This window comes from Lepus europaeus, chromosome 20 (assembly GCF_033115175.1).
Source record: "Lepus europaeus isolate LE1 chromosome 20, mLepTim1.pri, whole genome shotgun sequence".
Lineage (NCBI taxonomy): Eukaryota > Metazoa > Chordata > Mammalia > Lagomorpha > Leporidae > Lepus > Lepus europaeus.
In genome coordinates, this window is record NC_084846.1 from 52,994,826 (window position 1) to 53,001,499 (window position 6,674).

The window sequence follows — 6,674 nt, forward strand, 5'->3', positions numbered from 1 at the left end:
TACACTGGAAATTTATATTCATTAAATAAAAGTTAAAAAAAAATAGCGCTCTAACCAGAATATGAAGAATTGATGAAAGAACAAGAAAGGTAATGCAAATAGGACAACCGTTCAAGGACAGGATGGGGAAGAAGAAATGAGCAGAAGCATTTGTATTTTTTTTTTTTTTTTTGACAGGCAGAGTGGACAGTGAGAGAGAGAGACAGAGAGAAAGGTCTTCCTTTGCCGTTGGTTCACCCTTCAATGGCCGCTGCGGCTGGCGTGCTGCGGCTGGCGCACTGCGCTGATCCAATGGCAGGAGCCAGGTGCTTCTCCTGGTCTCCCGTGGGGTGCAGGGCCCAAGGACTTGGGCCATCCTCCACTGCACTCCCAGGCCACAGCAGAGAGCTGGCCTGGAAGAAGAGCAACCGGGACAGAATCCGGTGCCCCGACCGGAACTAGAACCCGGGGTGCCGGCGCCGCAACGTGGAGGATTAGCCTATTGAGCTGCAGCACCGGCCAGCATTTGTATTTTAAAAGTATTTTTTATATAGAATTGATAGAATTTGCTGATGGACTGGAGAAAGGAATTGAGAAAGCAGGGATCAAGATGACTTCCAGAATTGTGGCCTTAATTCCTAAGTTTATTTTTTATTCATTTATTAAATGTGTGGAAACTGTGGAAAGAATAGATATCAGGGATAAGATCAAGAGTTGAATATTGAGCATTTTTTTTTCCTAGTCACAAAGGCTAATGCTTACTAAGGCAAACAACGAGGCGGATGTGCTGTCTCTGGAGTTTTCAATGCCGTCTGCCAAATTTTGAGTATGTAATTCTTTGAAATAACTCTTATGCAATATAACAGATAATAAAAAGCTAACCAGTCGTACACACTAAGACTCAGTAATGCCTGTATCAGTGTGAAGTGCCCAAATGTCCTGTCATGGAAGAAGATAATGAAGTGCAGGGATCTTGTTGCTGGGGAATGTGTAACATGGGGCTGTTTTAGATAAGCCTGAAAAGGAGTAAGCACATTCTAAAAGTCAGTAGAGTTAGGAGGTAATTTATTTCTGAGGCTGTCTCATCTCTGAAATATATTGGAAGATTGAAACGAGTAGTTGAAATTACTTCCTCTTTGTGTTCAGAAATTTGTACTCATCCAAAACCATGAGTTCCCATACCAAGCCAAATAGAGTTATTGAAATGAAAGAGTTCTTCATTGACTGTCCATGCAATTCCTAGTGAAACCTAACAGTGAACATTGGCGTCACGTATTGGTAGATGACGACCTTGGATTAGACACTTGAACTCTTTCCTAAGAGAAATCAAACCTGTCATATGCACAAGCTGCATCAGAACTACTCACTGGCCTGGAAGGTGTATCTTCTGAGAAATTCTAGCGATCTAAGCATTCGTATGTGAGTAAAAACGTCAACATAGCACTGCACTTAACAGAAGATACTTGTGTAAATATGAAGATGGAGCATATCTTTGAAATAAATAACTAAAGGATACCGCTAATCCTAAGTTTATAAAGTTAATGTGATTCATATAGATGTATACTTACATAATATGCAAGTTTTTGGAAATATGGAAGCTAGTTTTGATTTTGATTTTAAAAAATAAAAATAGTAGAAAACCTCTGATTTTTTAAAAAAAAAAGCACAAGAGTAGGCTACTTCCACCAGAAATGAAAACCTTATTTTATAGCATATTATGACCTCTTATACCATAAACCTATATAATTCAACCTGTATAATTAAATCTTGTATAATTCAAACTGTAGGGCACTTACATGAATTGTTTCTGTTATAGAGTATTAAATACACCATTCCCATACACATATATGAATCTAGTGTGTTTTAGGAAGTAATTCATGTAAGTTAAGGGAAAGATGGATTATTTACTGAGCAGTTCTGGTGAATAGATGGCCGTTTGAAACAAAATTAAGTTGGATCCCTACCACACATCATAAAGATATAGAAAAAAAACAAGTGATTTCCTTTATTACCTTGGAATAGAGAAACCCTCCTTATTCAAAATCTACAAGTCATAAATAAAAGATGTCAGACAAAATCTGCTGTATTTAAAAAAAAGCTTTGTAAAGCAAAACCAAGAGAAACAAACAATAGACAGAAAAAATATGTATAATGTACCATAAACAAATTCCTTATCGTCCAAAAAGAATTCTCTGGAATTGATAAGAAAATGATCAACAATAGGTGAGTGGACACTATGTTCTGAATGTTTGTATCTCCCAAAATCAATGTTGAAACAGAATTCCCAAGGTGACAGTCACAGGGGGTGGAGCCTTTGGGAGGTGACCTAGTCATAAGGGTAGAGCCCTTATGAATGGGATTGGTGCCTTATAAAAGAGTCCCAGGAAACTGCCTTGTGCCTTCCACACCTGAGGACACAGCAGGAAAACCGCTGTCCAGGAACCAGGAAATGGGCCCTCGCCATCACCGACTTATTCTTGGACTTCCCAGTCACCCAGAAATACAAAACAAACTTCTGTGGTTTGCAAGCCTCTCAGTCTATATTCTTGTTGAATCAGCCCAGATAGAGTAAGACAGAAGGCAAGCAGTTGAATCAAACTATTCAGAGAAAGAGCAATGCAAATATTAGTGGTTTTAAAGTGTATGGCAAGTTGCAAATTGATAACACTGTGGAGGAGAAGTGTTGCTGGGGAGACAGCGTTGATGCACTGCTATTGGGGATGCAAACTCCTAGCACCCCCGAGGACAGAGGTCTAGTTGTATATGTTAAAATAAAAAATGCATCCACCCTATGAGCCAGGAATTCTATGTGTGGTAATTTACACGCATACTCATATTGATAGCCAACGATTACAGCTATTCATTGCAGTATTACTCCTGACAGTAATTGGTTGGAACTAAGTACCATTAATAAGAGAATGGCAGATTGATGTAGTGCCCATACGATACACCAAACAGGATTGTATGTCTTGTTTCCTTGTAGGAATAAATAAAACAGCAAGGAAGAATGGCTACCTGCAGTTGAGGGATAATGGCCATGAGAACTGGGTAGGCAAGGAATTGTGGAGGAAAAATAAAATTTTCCATGTCCACCTTTAATATTTTTGGTTTTATGAACCATCTCTATATTTCCTGTTTAAAAACAAAAATGTGAGAAAGAAAGAATGAATGGGCTTGCCCTTGAAAGAAGCAGCTGGAGGGCAGGGGCTGGTGCCAGTACAACTCGCATTTCTGTTATCTCCGCATGGCTGCCTTGGTATTTTAGAGATGGCCAGAATGCTACGTGAGAGAGGCTTTCCAGCCTGCTGGTGTCTTCTTTCTGATCTCCCCTTATAACTCCAGCACCTTGCCAACAGGAGCTTTCAAATGCCTCATTCAGGAACGGATGGGCTCATTGCAGATTGAATTTTGTTCTTGTAATCTGCCTATTCCTTGCATGTGGCTCTGCTCAGGTAATATTAGAACTCTGAGGAAAGAATTAAAGATAACCACTGGTGCTAGGAGCAGGGTTTGGAAGGCTCATGTAATAGGAAAGAAAGAAAAGCTAGACCATGGCAATATGTTAGGAAAGGGAAAAGTAAATCATGATAAAGAGTAATAAAAAATATATAAAATAGACAGAAGTAAGGAGGTGGAAAAATGAGCAGAATAATGTCTAGGTGTGAAGCCTACCTGACAAGCGTGGGGTACAGCTCTTCTGTTTGGTTGCTGAGAGTACAAATGCAGGCATTAACTGCTGCAGGCCCTAGGTTAGCACAGATCCTCTTTGCATAGTGACTGACAAGCCTCACCAGAAGTGCCACAGTCACACCGTGATGAGCTGAAGGGGCAGGTAAACCCTTGCCTATATTCTCCTCAGGAAAAACTTTGAGCTTACTTTTAATCACAGACGTGGCATTGAGGGCCTAAATCTCTGCTCCATATAGCCCACTCAATAATTTCATTTGATAAAATGTTGAAGGAGTAACCAGAAGCCCACTGTGACACATTAAAAAAAAAAAAAAAACAGGGAAAGAAAAATATTCAATAAGACTTCCATAGAATGAGCAGCTTTGAGCCGTGCTACTTCCTGATGTGCCCTCCAAGTTCAACGATTTATGTAATGGAGACCAAAGGAATGGGGTGAAGTGATGAACTATATGGACTCAAGCTGTGAAACAGCCAGAGTTGGAGAAAACCGTGTTTTTCCTTAAAATAATAAAGTTGTAGGAGTCCTTTTTTAAAAGAAAAATTGATTTATTTATTTGAAAGTCAGAGTTACATAGAGGAAGAGGCAGAGAGAGAGAGAGAAAGTCTTCTGTCCACAGGTCCACTCCCCACATGGCCCAATGGCAGGAGCTGAGCTGATCCAAAGCCAGGAGCCAGGAGCTTCTTCTGGGTCTCCCATGCTGCTTTCCCAGGCCATAGCAGAGAGCTGGATCAGAAGTGGAGCAGCCAAGAGGTGCCTATATGGGATGCTGGTACTGCGGGCAGTGGTTTTACCTGCTACACCACAGTGCTAACCCCTTGGAGTTCTTTAGGTAAGGACATTAAAAAGTAGGACTATTAGTTTTTGAAATTTTTTTCAATTTCCCTCAATTTTGTTTATTATATTTCTTTCAACTAAGAGAAACATATATATTTCTGTAAGTAGTATAAATGTATGAATTTTGCTACCTATTGTTTATATGCTTAAGCTATTCCTTTGATATCAGAAATTAAATAAAAATTAAATTACATTTTATATCCTTATTAAAAATTCTATGCTCACTGTGGTATGAATTTTCATATATTTAAGAGCTCTACTCCCAGTTTTCATACTAGTTCTTTGATGGGCACATACTTTAATTGTAAATTTTGGGGTTATTATTATTAACTATAAATATTCCTCTCATTATTCTTTGTGGTTGCCTAAGGAAAATCATGACTCAGATCTCTTCCAGATTTCACTGTGGAGAAGGTAGTAGGTAGACAATCTCCAGCTATTGAACACCAGATTCTGTCTTGAGTTTCACATGGAGTGCTCCTTGTGCCTAGACTGCTGATTCCTAGCAATGACTGGGCGTGGCAGGGGTCACTGGAGACAGACAGCCCTTCCTGCTCAGCGCTAGACGTCTCCAGTGGGTAATCTTAGTTCCAGGGTTCCTCATAATCCTAGCAAAGCTTTCTTGAAGTTGCTCTACATGCCCGACCACTAAAATATTATTTTCCATCCAAGTATTCCTTAGCTGTGTATGAGTTTCCTGTAGCTGAAATATTATCTCCACAGTGAGGCCTTTTCTGATCTTTGAAGGGAAGACTCATACCTCCTCCTTTTGGGTTATTTGGAAAAGAGGGTGAGGAAGGAGATGGAATAATCTTTAATACCAACACTCAACACCTCCTCCAAGTCCCATGCTCCTTGCAACTCTCTGCCATTGGTCACTGCCTACTTTAGGATGGATCATGATTGGACATTCATGGATTAGAGCCTCTCAAAGGTGACACTGATGTTTCTCCAAAGTCTCTGTGTGTAGGGTTGAGGTTCAACATGGGGAAGACCTTACTCACTGAGGACCTTATTCATATTCGATCATTACAATGTATCATCTATATTAAAGGGCCAAAAAAAAAAAAAAAACTCAACCACAACACACAGAAATTCTCCTGAATCCCCTAGCATCTTCTGGCATACAGGGAAAAAGGCAGCAGCTGACACAAAGTGCGTCTGACTCATGGTCCCCAGCATGGCGCCACTTCCCCCCACAGTCGCATGAGAATGTAGCCATAAAGAGCAAGCACACTCACTGAATACCTCACTGCAGTGGCCTGCGGGCAAGTGTGAACCCACAACTTGGGGCTGCAGCCTGGCCTCTGGTGCCCAGAGCAGCACCCTCGAAAGGGAAAGGAGAACAGGCAGTTAGAAAAGGAATGGGCACGGATCCTGCTAGAATTTTTGGTAATATTAAAAAACAGGGGTGTGGAGAGCAAACAGTAATGGCTGAAAAGAACACATTAAGTGAATAGGATAAGGAGAACCCTCACCCTTATTTTTGTAAGGAGCATTTCAGAGAAATGTGGATATTTGCACAGGAACATCTATGAGCCATTCAGGGACCCTAGTGAAAACAATACCATCTGTGTATGGGGACTGTCTTGTTCATGTGCATCAGCACAAACTGAAGAACCACTCATGGCCACTTGACTCATTTCCAAAAAGATATAAGACGGTAGGAGGGCCAGGCAAAAATATAACCAGGTGACGTCAACGGAAGTCGATGAACAAGGGGCCAAGGATGAGGCAAACCTAAATGCAGAACCCCAGAGTGCCATGTTCCCGGAGGGAACACATATCCAGTTCCAGGTTGTCAGCAGCAAACAGGAGAAACCAACTCACAGTGTCCATAAGAGAGTCTCAGCGAATGAACTGTTCTGAAGGAGCACAGATATTTTCGTAAGGCCAGGATGAAATAGCTTCTGAGAGTCCACAAAAAGAGCCATTGTGTAATGTAATCAACAAGACTCTCACGGCGACACAATGTGTCCTGCAATGCTGAGCCACGGCTTCAAACTCAAAAGGCATTCTAGGGGAATATTAGGGAGTGATTGTCCAGGTGACCCCTGCTAGGTCACGAGTACATTTTAAAGACCCTAGGAAACGATAAAAATCGCATTCTTGATAGTCCTTTATAAACACTGTTTGCCACAGATGATGGACAGTAGTTAGCTGAGGATTC